The following is a 17,478-nucleotide window of genomic DNA, read 5'->3' as shown; positions in this document are numbered from 1 at the left end:
TAATGATCTATTTCAGAAAAGATTTTCATAGAGGGTTACGTTCTCCCGGGTACAGTTATTAATTAAACCGAGACATGCTTATATCGAGTTTCAATTAAAAGAGAAGGAAGTGTGAATTACATTTCGAAAAATTCTCTTCTGTGACATTAGTTTTTTATAAATTTAGTTTTCTTTAGTTAAGCCGTTGAATTTTGATCTCGCTACACTATAAGAATTATAATCTGAATTTAGGTTTGAAGTCCCTGTATTTCTTGTGATTTGTATAGAAAATATGCTTTTGTATAAAAACCTGTGCAAAGTAATTTTTCTGAAATTATTGAACCTCACTCTTTGAACTTCTTATCGTGAACATTTGTGTTAACCAATATAAAGATAGAAATATTTCGTGAATAAATTGCATTTGAACTATATCTTAACCATCGTTTTAAATATACGTTGCATTATAAAGCAATAGCTTTTGTTACTTTTACTGAAGTTCCCCATGGGAAAGTTTCTGCGTTGCCACTGTATACTTGCTACTGGAATCCGTACTTCCTCCGTACACGGCCTTTTCATGTATTTGCAAGTCTCAGGCGCCGTCACCTATCCAGCCCTTGGTTATTGCCATGGGAACGATGCGGTCCGTCGCTACACTCAGAAATAGTAACCGCCTGGGTTTCAGATAATACAGCCTTCACAGTCTCAGAAACACCTGCAGTGTGTACACGGTGAGAGTATTAGCCGCTTCTCCCACGGTGGAATACGTAGTGATGTACTAACTTCCCGTTGAACACTTGGTATCCAAATCGGGAATTACTAAAAATCATTAATCTTGTTCTTCCGTAGTAATGGTAACGGATGCGAGCATGCTAGATTTGTACTGAATATATCATTTATATATTTATTATGCTTTCACAAGTAATATCACATTTTTCGAAATTTGCTAAACGCAGCACATGGTTCCTGGCATTTCTTTAAATGAAGTTATTCGTTTCCGTATTTGTAATTCTTATTCGGGAATATTAAGGCAGATTTACAAGCTTCATCATGAAAATCTAAGCTGGTAAGTAATATGGTATTGCTAAGCGTAACAATTGTGTTAACGTTTGTCATACAACTGGTAATAACCGTGTGTCCCTCATCCCCTCCATCCTTTTGTGAAATTCCCTTGAGGTAAATAAGAAAAGAATGGCAAATCAATACAGATGCTATTTTTAGTGTACGCACAAGTTGAAGTATAATGAAACAGTTTGTGTATAAATATTTGGTTGTAGTATTGTAAGGATATGCTAAGCGTTGTCTAATATTATTTTAAAATGTCAGCGCGCATGTTTACCGCATTTTTTTTTTAAATCAAAAATGAAATATGTATATGTACTGAAATACTTAAAGTGCTATTATTAGATAATGCCCGATTCGAAATAGTTTTCGGTGATTAACGTCATTTATCAAAACACCCAATTGATCTATTCCACGTTTTAAAGTATGGATACCATCTTATATGGAACTCGCAATACCATTTATTACAGTGATTGGTACTAGTAATATGTTTGTAGTACAAAATTTCTGATTTAGAAATGTTAAAAGCAATTTAAGGCATATATAAACTTTTTCATTTCATTTATATCTGATACAAATTGTGAGATTCAATACTGAAAGCAAATAACACCATGCAATATTTATATCATTCTCTTTATATATATATATATATATAAAGAGAATGAAGTGCAATTGTTGTATTGAATACTGAAAGCAAATAACACCATGCAATATTTAATCATAATAAAGCACTATATATGCAGTTATCCTCAAAGTGAATGTTATCCTAGACTGTTATCCTATTCTCATAGATGTACTGTTTCTGCTGCATGCCTTTTCTACAGATACTTCCATGGGCACTGTTCTTCTGAATTGGCTTCTATAATTCCTGCCGTCTCTATCAAAACAGTCCAAACACGTGCAGCCACCAGCCAACATCCATTTACTGTCCAACTTCAAACTCACAGAACCAACTTTTCATCTTCTTCGTTTATTTACTCAACAGCCTGGAACAACCACCCTTCATACGTATTTCCTGAAAATTACAGTCTACAGAAGTTCAAGTCCAATGTCAACAAATATCTTCTTTTGTCTTCTCAACCCAAGCACAGTACTAAGTGCTATAGGTTCTAATATCTCTCGTGTTTGGGGTTTACATAAAAAAAAAAATCCACTAGTAAATGGTCCACCATCCAAACTAAATCGAAAATTGGATTTAATTTTTACTATGATATTGTGAACATGAACCTTAACTATAATTTTGAAAATTTAGGAAAAAGCTTCATGCAATGAGAGTGATAGAATATTATTATGCAAGTAAAGCCATGTGTGTGTGTAATGATATTTACTATAAATAGCAGGTTTCCTTGTTAGCTTTCACCTTTGGAACAGTGTTTATTTAATGTAATGTAATGCAATGCTGTGTGCAACTAAAGGTGAAGTGCGTGCGCAGTATGAGATTGGTGCATTAAGGAGCAAATCCAGTTGTTAACAGCATCATGCACTGGAACTGCTGCCAGTTACTCGATCATGTACTACTGCCCTTAGTGATTTGGATATGCAGGAAAGTAAGAGAAGGAAGATGATGTTGACGTTATAAGAGAGTAATTAATCTAATTTGTCATGTGCCCCCTTGTGATAGCAGAGGTAATGGTAATAATCATGGTGTAATGGCATAATTGTATCTAACTTTTAATTGTTATCAGTAGGTTTTTCATTCTTATACACATCTGCTGTAGGAATGAAAAACACTGCACTGCATTCGAAATTGACTGTTTATAACTGTGTAAGTTCTCATAGGAGTGGCTCCAAGTATATCCTTCTGATGACTGAACAGTCTCACATGCAAAAAAGTATACTGATTAAATAAAGGTAGTTTATTTTAATTATATTGTATTGTGCTCTTAATTTCTTTATACTATAAAGTAAACTTCTTGTACAAGTTGTAAGCAGAGTTCAGAAAGGGAAGTCACTCTTCTATTTTTCTCTTTGTGTGAACTTTAAACCATTTGGTGGTACTACTTTGCTTGTTCTTTTCGTGGGCTTGATAACCTGGGAAGTTCAGCTGCTGTCCCCACTTTCCAAGATCAAAAGTGAAAAAAATGGACTATGATTTAGAGGTATAAATCTGGAATATCCCTAATTTTTAGAATGTGTCTTTGGAAAGGTGACTTACAAGAATTGTAAATAAATTGTTGGCATATTTTCTTGTTTTAGCTAAGAAATTAGAAAAGCAGTAGCATTATTTAGAAATGTAATAGTGGAGCCAATTCTCTTCCTGAAGGAAGATAAAAATTTTTGGCTGATAAGATCCTTTACCCTGTATTGGTTGTGCAAAAATGTGAAAAATCAGCAAAAAATAATTCAAAATTGCTCATTTTCTTGATGCCACCTATAATTTCAATTTTTTATGAACACAAAAATAACTCCAGGAGCTCACATCTGGTGAGTATGGGCTCGGCAAACCCAGGATACTAAGCTGGATATCATCATTCTTCTCTTTCTTGGTGATAACCCCCCCCCCCTGCCAAATCTATTGGCCACAAATTTTGCCCATCTCTGTCAAAACCAGATGGTTCTGTTGTCACTTCAGCCAAGGATAAAGCTGACCTGCTAGCATCCCATTTTTCTTCCAACTCATGTATTAATGATCTTGGTAAAACACCTCCCATCATTCCCAACACGCTCCATTCAATGCATCCTGTGGTCTTCCGTCAAAAGGATGTCAGAAGGATTTTGACGAATCTTGATGCTAAGAAAGCTCCAGGTCCTGATGGTATTTCTCCACTTGTTCACAAAACCTGTGCTCCTAAACTTACTCCTGTTCTTTGCCACCTTTTTTCACTTTCTTATTCCAAAGGTGTTTTTCCTTCTCCTTGGAAATTTGCTCATATCCAGCCAGTTCCTAAAAAGGGTGACAAATCCCTCTCATCAAATTATCGTCCCATTGCAATTACTTCTACGCTTTCTAAAGTAATGGAGAAATCAATTCACTGCCAACTCTTAAACTACCTAGAAACCTTCCATCTGATCAATGATCGCCAGTATGGATTCCATCAGTGTCGATCCACTGGTGATATTCTGTCTTATGTTACCCATTTATGGACAAATTCAATGGAAAAGTTTGGTGAAACACAAGCAGTTGCTCTTGACATCTTAAAGGCTTTCGATCATGTTTGGCATAAAGGTCTTCTAAATCTTATGGTTTGCCAACTGTTTTTTGTAATTGGTTATCCAGTTTTCTCTCTGATCGCTCACTGAGGGTAATGGTAGATGGCTCTGTCTTCTAACTTCTTCACTAATGCTGGTGTCCCCCAAGGTTCAGTTCTTTCCCTCACTCTTTTCCTCTTGTATATTAATGACCTTCTTCCATTGACTGGAAATCCTATCCACAGTTTTTCCGATGATAGCACATTGCATTGCACTTTCCATTTTGAGAAACCTTGCCCTGCTCAATCAGCTTCAACTTCTCGAATATCTGCTACCAGTTCCTTAAATGCCAATCTCCAGGTAATTCTCCAGTGGGGCAAAGACAACTTAGTTGATTTCAATCCTTCTAAAACTCCGTCTTGTCTTATATCTCGCAAAAAGGATTCTTCTGCTCCTATGCTTATCTTTGGTGACACTCCGATTTTTGGGCACGATGATATATCTCTTTTGGGGATTACCCTGACTTCTAATCTCTCTTGGCACAAGCACATTACAAATATTGCTTCCTCTGCATCTAAAAAACTTGGTTTTCTCTTTCGCTCTCGTCATTACTTTTCTTGTTTTAGCTAAGAAATTAGCTGTTCACTCTGTACAAATCGCAAATCCGCCTTACCTTGGAATAATGTTCCCACATCTGGGGCAGTGCCCCCAAAACCTCTCTCAGGCTTCTAGATTCCATCCAGAAGAGGGCAGTTAGGTTAACTGATGACTCAACTCTAACAGAATCTCTCCACTCGCTGTCTCATAGACGTACTGTTTCTGCTGCATGCCTTTTCTACAGACACTTCCATGGGCACTGTTCTTCTGAATTGGCTTCTATAATTCCCGCTCTCTCTTTCAAAGCAGTCCGAACACGTGCTGCCATCAGCCAACATTCATTTACTGTCCAACTTCAAACTCACAGAACCAACTTTTCATCTTCCTCGTTTATTTATTCAACTGCTGTTTTCTGGAACAACCTTCCTTCATACGTATTTCCTGAAAATTATAGTCTACAGAATTTCAAATCTAATGTCAACAAATATCTTCTTTCATTTTCTCAATCTCCAACCTAAGCACAATACTAAGTACTATAGGTTCTAATACTCTCGTGTTTGAGGTTTTAATAAAAAAAAAAAGAATGACCAGACTCTGCTGAAATTCGATGCACAATTTGCAAATGGAACATGAAGATCAGTTCCACCAACACTTTATTTTCCCAGATGGAAAGCCTATTCTATCATATATGCAAGAATGTTTCAGAAAACACTAATCAGAAGTTCATTGATCAGTGACAAAACTATCATATGGCCAGGTCTGCCACTGTGTGGGCGGGGATGAAAGAGTTAGAGGGCCTGTGAGTTGGTTCAATGGTTATCAAAGGTCATGGGGCACTTGAAATTTTGTGGGTGGAAGACAGAATTTGTAGTTTCATTACTGTCTTTGATGTATCTTAAATGATGCATGGAAAGTGTTGATTTTTCAGGAAATGCATGTTCTACTTCCAAGGTAAATGCTTTCACTGCAATTAAACACTCTTGAGTACATTTCATATATCAGTGAACAAGGTGAAAATTATAAATCAATGATTTTTAAAGTGTTAAACCTTATATTTCACAGTTAAAACATACTTGCTACAATAGCCCTGAGCCTAAGTCACCTTGAAGCACCATTCTTGTAATGTTAATTGCAATGTTGAATATTAATTCTGTTGAGCAGCTAAGTACTGCTTAACAGAATTAGCTAATGATCAACAACCACTCTCTTATATCTTCATATCATCATCATCATCAGTGGTGAATCCTTTCAAATATATAATTTAAGAAGGGCCTTCATCTCTAACCCAAGTCTTCTAAAGAGTAACGATTAATTACAACTTTTAAGTTCTTGTCTTGGAGCTAGCCAGGACTCGAAGGAATGATTTACTGACTTCAGAATTTTTGTTGTTGTTGTTATTTGGTTTTTTAGGAGCATTAGCAACTAAGGCCATATTGCTCCGGTGCAGTGGTCATTCCCTGACCTTTCCGCATGCTCTGTATTTGGTGGTGATGGGCTCGAACCCCGGTCTAATCAAGAAGCATGTGCTACACACTGCTGCTCCTTCCCACCTGGCTACGGAGGCCGGCCAGAATTTTTGTGATGGACTACAAATGGATATGTTAGATACTGCAACTTTACTTCTTGCTGTTAAGTTAAAAAAATATGGCGTTGTAAATGACACACCATACATCATGCTAACATTACTAAAGTTACATACAAGGTGCTGTCAGATATAAATCTAAAGTATATAAATTCTATAATCTAAATGCATAAGGTGCTATCAAATCTAAATCAGTAGCTCAAGCTACTATCAAATCCACAGTAATCGCATTTAGTCTCTGCAGTTTGATATGCCATTGCTACCATTTCTAGTCAGCCTAAACAAAAAATTTAGGCTGGCCACATTTAACTCATAACTGGGTATGTTAGTGATTTTCTTTCCCTCACATGTGAACTCATTGATGGAATAAAAAGTCATCTCATTTATAACCTTAGTAATCAACTAGAAATAATTCAAAATTGTTCACATTTCGATGCTACCTTTATTTTCAATTTTTTATATTAAAAACATATTTTTAATTATTTTTTTGAAAATAAAAAATACCTCTGCACTGCTTTCAACATTATTATTATTTTTTTATCTTCTCTTAATTGAACATTACCATCTTTGATGAACAATGAGAGAAATGTCAATAATCAACCCATGCACTTTAACAATCGTACACCATCAAGACATCCTATGTGATGGAAAGCAAGATGAGTGGATGCACTGCCATAAAGCATAAGTAGCATGCACTTTGATAACCGGATGCAAGATATATCCACAGTCTTGAAGACCCCATATGTGGCCAAAGGCTGCATGGGATTTTCAAGACTCAACTCACCTGAGTCAAGAGAGCCAACTATCAACTACAGTGGACATTGTTTATTGTGATGTCTTTGGGACCCAGCTAAAATGATAACTGACTGATAACAATGTGAATGATGTTACCGTCCTGAATAAGGTAAATGTTGGAAGTGATCACAGAATGGTAAGATGTATACTTGATATAAATGTAGGAAAGGAAAGGAAAAAACTGACTCTAGTAAATAATGGAAAGGTCTTTGAGATAACAGAAGAGGAGAAAAAGCAGTATGTACCGGAACTTAAGAACAAGTTTGAGCTTCTGCAGACTGCTCAGGACCAAGATATTGACGAAGAATATTACAACTTTCTGAAAGTGATAAAGCCCAAGAAACCTATAGGAAAAAAGAAATCCAAAGAAGAAAAAATTAGTCAAGAAACACTTGTCATGATGAACCGAAGACGACAAATGAAGAGGAAGAAAAACACTGACAGGGAGAAAATTGAGTGTACTGAGTTATGCAAAGCCATTAGAAAGAGACTCAGAGAGGACATAAGATTTAACACAAGAAAATTAGAACAAGCATTAAGGGAAAACAAAGGATTTAAATCAACAGCCATGAGCAGTAATACAGAAAGACAAATGATACTGAAACTGAAGAATAACGATGGTGTACTTATAAACAGCAGAGAAGACATAATTCAAATAGCAGAAGGCTAATATAGAGAATTATACAAGGAGCAAGGGAATGATGCCAGCAGTGGGGAAGATGGATTGCAAAGTAGCAACACATACGACATACCTGATATTCTTCCTGATGAGGTAGAACATGCATTGAAGAAAATGAAGAATCAGAAAGCCCTGGGGGAAGATGAAGTTACTGTAGAGTTGTTAAAATTGGGAGGAAGAGACATAACACAAAAACTGGCAAGACTCTTCATAAAATGCATTAGAAAAGGTGTGATGCCTAAGGAGTGGAATAATGCAATCATAGTTTTGCTGCATAAGAAAGGAGATAATCAGAAATTGGAAATTATAGACCAATTAGCTTGTTATCCCACATCTACAAGTTGTTCACAAGGGTTATTACTAACAGAGTAGAAAGAATACTTGATGAGAATCAACCGAAAGAGCAAGCTGGCTTTAGGACAGGATTCTCAACTATGGATCACCTTCACGTAATATCACAGCTAATGGAGAAAGCAAATGAATATAAAACACCATTATGCCTGGCATTTGTGGATTATGAAAAGGCAATGTTTAGGGCACTGGAAAGACAAGGCATAGATACCCCATATATTATGATTTTGAAGAAAATATATGAGAGTTCTACCTCCTTTATTAGACTAGACAAAGACAGTAGGAAATTTAAAATCGAGAAAGGAGTTCGACAAGGAGACACAATATCTCCGAAGCTGTTTACTGCTGCCCTTGAGGAAACTTTCAGAAGATTAGACTGGTCGCAGAAAGGAGTCAATGTGAACGGAGAGTACCTATACCATTTACGATTTGCAGATGATATTGTGGTCATAAGCCACGATCGTAAAGAATTAGAGGAAAATCTTAATCAATTATGCACAGTTAGTAAGGATTTTGGACTAAAGATGAATATGGCTAAAACAAAACCAATGATGAACAAGTATGCCACAGAAAGGGAAATAATGATTGAAGGAGCAGTAATTGAAAAGGTGGAGTCATATACTTATCTGGGACAAGTTATTAGCTGTAATAATGATAAATGGCTACAAGTCAAGAGAAGAATAAATTTTGGATGTATAGCATTCAGGAAATATAGTCACATACTTAAGAGCAATATCCCAGTTTGTCTGAAACGTAAAATAATGAACCAGTGTATACTCCCCACCATGACTTATGGAAGTGAAACTTGGGCACTCACCAAAAGAATGAAGAGAAGCTGAGAACTACACAGCGAAGAAGAAGTGGGGCGCCTCCGTAGCCAGGTGGGAAGGAGCAGCAGTGCGTAGCACACGCTTCTTGATTAGACCGGGGTTCGAGCCCGTCACCACCGAATACGGAGGATGCGGAAAGGTCATTCAGGGAATGACCACTGCATATCCCGGAGCAATATGGTCTTAGTTGCTAATGCTCCTAAAAAACCAAATAACAACCAAACAAACACAGCGAAGAATGGAACAAATTATATTGGGAATCAGACTGTTAGATAAGAAGAGAAACACATGGATTAGGCAGCAAACTCAAGTAAAGGACATTCTTATCAAAACTAAAGAACTAAAATGGTCTTGGGCAGGACACATAGCTCGAAGACATGATGACAGATGAACTAAGAAAATAACAGAATGATATCCAAGAGGAGCTAGAAGAAAACCTGGAAGACAAAGGTGGAGATGGATAGATGAAATTCATGAGTTTGTGGGTAGTAAATGGATGGCCAGTGCTCAAAACAGAAGGAACTGGAAAGTTGCCGGAGAGGCCTTCATCCTGCAGTGGATTGAAAATGGCTGATGATGATGATGATGATGATGAAAAGTAACAAGGATGCAGCTTTTTAGCATTGTTTACTGATGCATTGTTTCAGAATTTTTGTGATGGACTACAAATGGCTGTGTTAGATACTGCAACTCTACTTCTTGCTGTTAAGTTAAAAAATATGGTGTTGTAAATTTTATGACACACCATACATCATGCTAACATTACTAATGTTACAATACAAGGTGCTATTTATAGTAAATATCATTACACACACATGGCCTTACTTGCATAATAATATTCTATAGCTCTCATTGCATGAAGCCTTTTCCTAAATTTTCAAAATTATAGTTAAGGTTCATGTCCACAAAGTACAGAAAAGAAACGTGAAATCAAGTAATATAAGATAATTTAATTTGACTGTCCACTATTTCTTTAGAAAGTCAATAAAAATTATGAGTTTCTTCCAATCAGTAATACTCTCTGGCTTTGGTACAGTTGTGCATCATCTGGAATCAAACTGTACATATGTGTGTAATTCACATTTTTTGCAGCAAACGCTGCTGTGAGTGACATGAGCTCCTCAAATCAAAATTCATTTATTCTCTGTCAGGTCTGAAGTGAGTTTTTTTTCAAAAATTAATTAAAAATGTTTTTAACATAGACCATGGATTTTTCACAGTTATTATTATTAGCCATGTGGTACAGCATAAGCCTCGGCTTATGCTGTACCAGCCAATAAAAAAAAAAAAAAAAATTCCTGAGTTACCCTGAGAAAGAGAGAGGGTGGGGGAGAATCACCAAGAAAGAGAAGAATGATGATATCCAGCTCAGGATCCTGGGCTGGATCCTAGTTTGGACTGATTAATAACTGCTTTACAGTTATTAATCAGTCGAAGTCCAGATGATATCCAGCTCAGGATCCTAGTTTGGACTGATTAATAACTGCTTTATAATTGTTGCGAGCTTTGGTGTAGACAGAAAATGAGGAATTGGAAACAAGCCAATTATGATATGTAACGTTCTTCTCTTGAACAGCCTTAGCACATTTATTGGAAAACCAAGTTTAGTTAAAAGACGAGATTTTAAAGTGGAGTGTGGAATAAAGGATTCTATTCCTACAAGAATAATTTCACTGACACGATCTGAGAAAAAATTGACATAAGAAGTTTTGAAACAATAAGCTGACCAAGGAAAAGAAGAAAAGAAATCTTGCAGGTCATCCCATTTGCATTCTTGTAATGCCAAACAATAAGAGGTTGGGAATAGCCATGAGATAAAGGCTCCATGGGAGAAGAGAGAATCACCAAGTTGTGATCTGAGATGCCTAAAGGACTACTCACTTTGACCGTGTACCTAGAAGGGTTGTTTGTGAGAAAAAGATCAAGCGTGTTGGCTGTATGGTTAGGGTTGTCCGGTATTCTTGAAGGTAAATGAACAATCTGTGCAAGGTCATTAATAATTGCAAAAGCCTCAGCATCTCGACCAGCTGGGTTGGTGTGACTAGAAAACGGAAGCCAGCTGGAGTTGTGAACATTAAAATCACCAAGGAAAATTAAGTCACTGTTAGGAAAGTTGGAATGGAGAAAGTCAAGTTGCAAAGAGAGGAAGTCGAAGAGTTTCAAGTGATTAGTGGAGTTGGGAGAATGGTAGAGACAACAGATGAATTTGACAGAATAAGGTAGAGAGATTTTAAGCCAGAGAAGATCGAAAAGAGGAGATTCCAAATTACCAAGTCTCTGAAAAGGGATATCGGAACAGACATGTGCATAAGTACTACCTTTGAGGCGAAAGGCATAGTACAGCGAATAGTTTGGTCAATTGAGATGAGCAGTAGTTGAACCAACTGAGATTCTGTCAGAAAAAGTACATGGGGTTTGGCAGACTGCAAGTGGAAATGCACATTGTTGAGATTAGAATTGAGACCACGTATATTTGTGAAATGAACTAGGAAATGTTTGGGAGGGTTAGATCTTTTCTCAGATAAGCTTACTCTATTAGTTTGACAATTCATGGTGTATTCAATAGTGTTCTGCAAAAACTAAATGTTTCTTGCACCTTCTTGATGGTTAGTAAACCTTTTATTCCCCTCCCCCCATGTGCAATGCATGAAACATTGCACCCAGTGGAGGCCAACATCTTGGTGTAAACCAAAGTAAACAGGGGTTGAGGTTTATTATTCATGTCTTACAGAGGGATGCCACTCCTCTATGTCACCAGGCAGTACTAGGTGATGGATGACTCTCATTATCGAGTGCAGCACTACTGATTTGCTTTTTGGAAGTTTTAAGTGGTGAAACACATCTATAGAGAAAAGCTCTGGCAACTCCCATCACTTCTCTTCCATCACGTTGTGTGAGTGATGTCTTATGAAATTATGATGGGAATCATGGTGTGATCTGGTATTCCTTATATTTCAAGGATACAGTTCTAAAATGGTATTTGCAGGCCAGCCACTAGCTAGTCCCCTATATTGAACCTTGCTGCCTCTACTCTGCCAGTTAGTGACTGAAGGGAGTCTGAGTAGTATTTGTGCAGGGGCATTGCCTTAGCTACACTGTGAAGGAGCAGGATATATTCTTTCTGTGTACACTGTGTCCAAATATTTCATTAATTCATATATTTTGATCCCCCTTCCTATTGAATGCATCACGTTGCCAAACTAATAAAACAAACTTAATTGTGAAAAGATCTAAACCTCTCAAAAACTTCCTAATTCATTTTACAAATATACATGGTCTCTAATGTCCATTTCCACCTATGATCTGCTTCACTCCACTTAATTTTTCTGACAGAGTATTGATTATTGGTTTGCTCAGCTACCACTTGTCTGAACTGTTTGTTCTATCATTCCTTTTTCTTCAAAGTGATACTTGTGCATATGTCTACTCTAATATTCCTTGTCTGTGGTTTCCGAATTTGGAATCTCTTCTTTTTTTTTATCTGACTTTTCTGTCAAAGTCATCTATTGCTTTTGTCATTAATCAAACCCTGCTTATCATACAGAACTCTGACTTCATTTCTTTAAAACTTGGTTTAGCATTAGCATCGGTAGAGGCATATGATGCAAGAAAGCAAGCTTATACAGCATCAGCCAAAAAAAAAAAAAAAATCCCATTTTACCCATCCATTCACTACAAAAGTTTGTCCACTTCTTCCTTGAATTTATTTAAGCTATCAACTTCTACAATGACAGATAGAAGTTTGTTCCAGCAATCAACTACCCACTGGCTAAAAGCAAATTTCTGCACATCTATTCGATAACTGTCTTTCCTCAATTTAATTTCAGTTTATGTCTCCTCAGGTTTGTAATCTGAGCAAGAGGAAGAATCCCAGCAGCATTGAGCCTGCTTAATCCATTCAAGGCCTTATACTCCTTAATCAGATCAGATCATCTCATAGATGCTTAGGCTCCAGACACTGCAATTTGCAGAACTCAAGCCTTTCTTGGTAAGAGCACCCCTTTGTTCCCTTCACCTGCCTTGTTGCCCTTCTCTGTACTCGTTCTAGCAACTCTACATCCTTCCTAAAATGAGTCTTCCAGACCTGTACGTAGTACAGATCTGGAAGACTCGTTTGGCCTAACTCAAGGTGTTTTCTAACCATTGCCTTATACAAGGGGATAATTACATCCTTATCCGTACTAGCAAAATTCCTGTATATCATGGACAAGACCCCATGACCTACTCTGGCAGCCTGTCTGCACTGGTCAGAAAATTTCATATCTGACTGCACAATTACCTGCAGGTCTTTCATTCTCCACTACCCTGAGTGTAACACCACCCAGTTGGTACAGTTTTCTGGTGTTACTGTTACCCATATGCAGTACTTTGCATTTGTCAATGTTAAACTATAGTTGCCACTTCTCAGCCGATCTGCCTAACTTTTCCAGATCCTGTTGCAGCAGCATACTGTCATTACTCTTATTAATAATCCTGCTAACCTTTGTATCATCTGCAAACTTTGAAATTAAGCTTGACATACCTTCATGAATATCATTGATAAATATACAAAACAACAATGGGCCCAACACCAAACCCTGGGGAACATCACTAATAACATTAGTCCACGAAGAGCAGTGTCCATTGGTTACCAATCTCTGTCTTCTCTCACTTAACCATCCTTTTATCCATTGTAGCAACTTGCCCTTAATGCCATACTGCTCCACTTTGTACAGTAGTCTTCCATGGGCAACAGTATCAAAAGCTTTTCTGAAATCCAAGTATATGATATCAAAATTATTTTTTGCATCCAGTTCCTTTGTGACCATGCCATAGTATCCAATAAAATTGGTCAGACAAGACCTCCCCTTAACAAACCCATGCTGTGTCTGAATTATTACTATGGTCTTGTCTAGATGCTCCTGCAATGCTTTTTTAACCGGTGACTCCATTATTTTCCCTAGTACAGAAGTCAAACTAACAGGTCTGTAATTACCCGTGTCATACTTTGATCCCCCATTTTATTTGGAGATACATTTGCACATCTCCAGTCTGTGGGATCTTCTCCTTAGTCCAGGGAGGCTCTCATAATTATGGCTAAAGGTTTGCTTACTTCTTTTGCCACCTCCTTTAATATAACTGGATGATTCCTTCCGCCTCAGGTGCCTTTTTATGTTTAATTTCAACAATTTCTCTTCCACTTTGCTCTCACTTATTACAAAATCATTTAACTCCCTCTTAGAGTTTGATAAACATCTGGCCTTCTCCTTGAATAACTCCTCATGTGAATGTAGATGCAAAATACCCATTTAGTTTGGCAGCTATCTGAGAATGATCATTTACAGTGAAACCATTGATATGAAGATATAAAGTTTTCTGAGCAGTGCAGACGGTCTGGAAGAGTAGCTCATGGTGTCTTGTCAATGATACACAAGACTTTTTCTAGATGGGATAAGGAGGTAATTATCCCCTTGTATGAGGCAATGGTCAGGCCGCACCTTGAGTACTGTATACAGGTCTGGAGGCCTCATTTTAAGAAGGATGTAGAGCTGCTGGAATGAGTACAGAGAAGGGCAACAAGAATAGTGAATGGAACAAAGGGTTGCTCTTACGAAGAAAGGCTTATGTTTTACAAATTACAGTGTCTGGAGACTAGGCAACTGCGAGGTATATAAGGCCTTGAATGGTTTGAGCATGCTTAATGCTGATAGGATTCTTCCTCTTGCTCAGAATAATCGCTTGAGAGGGCATAAATTCAATCTGAGGAAAGACAGTTGTAGGATAGATGTGCAGAAATTTGCCTTTAGCCAGCAGGTGGTTGATTGCTGGAACAAATTTCCATCTGTCATTCAAGGCAGAACTAGAGAAACATTTGGAGTGAGTGGATGGGTGAAATGAGGGTTTTTTTTTTTTTTTTTTTTTTTGGCTGATGCTGTATAAGCTTGCTTTCTTACATCATATGCCTTTTCTAATGCTGATATCAAGTGGACCAATCTGATTGATCCCCTTCCTTTTAAAATTTATATAAATAAAGAAGTCTTTGCTGTTTTTCTTTGCATTCTCTTTTGCCAGAGATTTCTCATAATCTGCCTCCTCTTGCGTAACCTCCTTTGTGACTTGATTACAGACTAGCTTATATCTATCATAGGCTTTTGTGATGCCTGATAATTTATATGCATTCCATGCATTTTTCTTCTCTGCCACAGGTCTCATTAGTTGATCTGACATCCATTTGGGCCTAAACCTAGAGTGCTATTTCTTAGTTGGAACAATGAGCCTAGTAACTTTCAAGATTACTTTCTTGAATGCTTCCGATTTAGAATTTGTTGTTGGTAACATCATCAGTTGGTCCCACTGTATACAATTTAAAAAATCTCTGAGATCACTGTAGTCTCCTATATGAAAGCAAAAACCGTTCCCTTTACCCCTCATGGTAGTTACATCTTTAAGTAAATCCCACATCAGTGCACTGTGATTTACAGATAAAGGAGCCACCTAGTGGCTCCTTTATCTGTAAATTCCTAATGCATGAATAATCACTGCTGATGATCAGATCAAGAGTGTTACTCCCTCTGGTTGCCCCTCTAACATCCTGCTGCTGTAGAAAACAGTCATACAATAAATCCACAAAAGCCTTGCTAGTGTGCAAGTGACCAAACCACAAGTTCCAGTCAATACCTGGGAAGTTAAAATCTCCCATTATAAGGCACTCTGATTTATTGACCACTCTATTTCTCTGTACTGTTGTTTACTAGACTCATCACAGTCATTAGGCCTATAACACACTCCTCCTCTGTTTTGTTTTCTCAGTGCTTATGTCACACCACACTGACTCAGTATTGCTCTGTCCATCTATGTTAACCAGATGCACATCCTTAGATTTTGTTTCCTAACTAACAGCATAATCCCTCCTCCCTTCCTATCCTTGTACTCCTCAAATTCCAATTCTGCATTCCTTGTATTTGTGTGACACCACATCTCTGATATCCCAACAATATCTGCCTTTGATGTCTTGACTAGCACTTCAGATTCATCAAATTTATTTACTATATATCTAGCATCGGTGTTCATGCAAGTATACATGCACCTGTTCTTACTGTTATTTACTCTTAATACAGCCCATGTATTTAATTGTTTTATGACTCCCAGCAGTTCCTGAAATTCCCCCAGCAAATTGCTTTATTATTATTATTATTATTATTATTATGAGCCATATGGTGCAAGGCAGCCTGAGGCTTATGCTGCACCAGCCAAAAAAAATTTCTGAGTCACCCTGAGAGAGAGAGAGAGAGAGAGAGAGAGAGAGAGAGATAGATAGATAGATAGAGAGAGAGTCAAAAGTATAAGGGAATCACCAAGAAAAAGAAGAATGATGATATCCAGCTCAGGACCCTGGATGTGCCAAGCCCATACTCACCAGATGTGAGCCCCTTCCGGGCTTCTGCTCATTCCAGTAGAAGCACTGTAAGAATCACTTCCACCTCTGTCTGTGGCTACTGTTAATCTATTTGTCTGTGAATCAGCTTTCTCCAATATAACTTTGTGGCTTTCTTTAATATAACTTTCCAATAGTGAGGTAATTTTCCTTGATTTTAATATTCACAACTGCAATTAGCTGGAGTTTTTTTTTTTTTTTTTACATGGATGCAACTGGTCAAAATACCAAGGCATTGCAATTACTAATGACCTCACACAAACCTAAGCACATGCCCAACACTCTTGATTATTTTCTCACAAAAAACTCTTCGAAGTAAACAGTTAATGTTAGTGGTCTTTTAGGTGCTTCGGATCACAACTTGTTGATTCTCCTCCAGCAGAGCCTATCTCTCTCATGGCTATTCTCAGCCTCGTATGTTGTTTGGCATTACAGAATTGCAAAATGATATGATCTGCATTATTTCTGTTCTTCTTTTCCTTGGTTGGATCACTGTTTTAAATCTTCTGATCCCATGTTTGCGCAGGTTGTGTCAGTGAAATTATTCTAGTAGGGATGAAATCCTTTATTTCACATTCCATCCTAAAATTTCTGTTATGAAACCCTTGATTTTCCAATAATTACTACGGCTGTTCACAAGATAAAAATGCAGCATATCAAATTTGGTTTATATCCATATTTCCAGCTTCATTTTCTGTGTATACTAAAGCTTGCAACAAATGCAAACAGTTATTAATCAGCCCAAACTCGATTTTTAACTGGCTAATAATAAAATACTTCTTATCCAAGTGTAGTCAAGCATTCAGTTTTGGTTTCTTACCATAGCAAGAAACCAAAACTGAATGCTGAGTTACAACCTGACGGTTCTTATTGCACCTTCAGCTAAAGATAAAGCAGGCTAATTAGCATCGTACTTTCTTCTAATTCTTGTATCAATGATTTTGGTAAACCATCCACTGAATTTCACTCATAATCTTCTGTCAGAAGGACGTTAAAATTCTGAACAATCTCGATGCCCAGAAAGCTCTAAGTCCTGATGGAATACCTCCACTTGTTCTCTGAA

This window comes from Mastigoproctus giganteus, chromosome 12 (genome assembly GCF_048544385.1).
Source record: "Mastigoproctus giganteus isolate SK-2022 chromosome 12, ASM4854438v1, whole genome shotgun sequence".
NCBI lineage: Eukaryota > Metazoa > Arthropoda > Arachnida > Uropygi > Thelyphonidae > Mastigoproctus > Mastigoproctus giganteus.
Note: the sequence above shows the minus strand (reverse complement) of the source record.